Source organism: Dipodomys ordii, unplaced genomic scaffold, assembly GCF_000151885.1.
Source record: "Dipodomys ordii isolate 6190 unplaced genomic scaffold, Dord_2.0 Scaffold6, whole genome shotgun sequence".
NCBI lineage: Eukaryota > Metazoa > Chordata > Mammalia > Rodentia > Heteromyidae > Dipodomys > Dipodomys ordii.
This window is the reverse complement of record NW_012267222.1, coordinates 15,464,402-15,465,029: the sequence shown is the minus strand read 5'-3', so window position 1 is coordinate 15,465,029 and position 628 is coordinate 15,464,402. Positions and strand designations below refer to the sequence as shown.

At 60.7% G+C, this 628-nt stretch overlaps 1 protein-coding gene across 1 annotated transcript in view; it reads left to right on the top strand.

The window, feature by feature from the left end:
* Window positions 1–329: 329 nt before the first annotated feature.
* The window catches only part of Cdc42 (cell division cycle 42), a 69,779-nt gene continuing 69,480 nt past the window's right edge, over window positions 330–628 (top strand). The window contains exon 1 of the mRNA XM_013032496.1: window positions 330–414. The gene's annotated coding sequence lies outside the window, so the exon portion shown is untranslated. The remainder of the gene's footprint in view (window positions 415–628) is intronic.

The window sequence follows — 628 nt, the reverse complement described above, 5'->3', positions numbered from 1 at the left end:
AGATGAGAATGTTGAAAACGGTGACATTGACCAAGATGCACAGTATTCATAGACTGCTTTGTTAAACTGTAACTCCTTTGTATAACTAGTTAAGATAATAAAAATAAATAAATAAACGTTCGTGACGGTTCGGTGCATATCCTGATTCAGAGTCAATTACAAAAGGAGCCGGGGGAAGCTGGGGCTGAGCGCAAACCCGAGAGTGCAAAACTTGCAGTCTAGCGCGTGCGCGGTGGGTGGGCGGAGCCAGAACTAACCTCCGCCCAGTCCCAGTCCTGTCTTTCTCATGGTCCCTCCTACTTCCGCGGGCGCCCAACCGTGCGTCTCTTGCGTGCTGACGTCAGGTGCGTGCCCCTGTCCGGCAGGCGAGGAGACCCCGCGCAGTGCTGCCAACGCCCCGGCGGAGAAGCTGAGGTGAGTGCGGGGCCCGAGGCTCCCCGCGGGAGCGGCTATCCTCGCCGTTGCGTTCCCGCCGCGCGGTCCCCTGCTTGTCTTGGTCCTCGAAGGCGCTCTCGTCTCCGCAGTCCCGGGGCTTGAGAGCACCGAGGCGGGCGGAGGACACTCGGAGCTCGCGTCTGACCGCGGCTGGGCTCGCGCCGGTCCGGGTTCTGAGAAGCCCGAGGCGGGC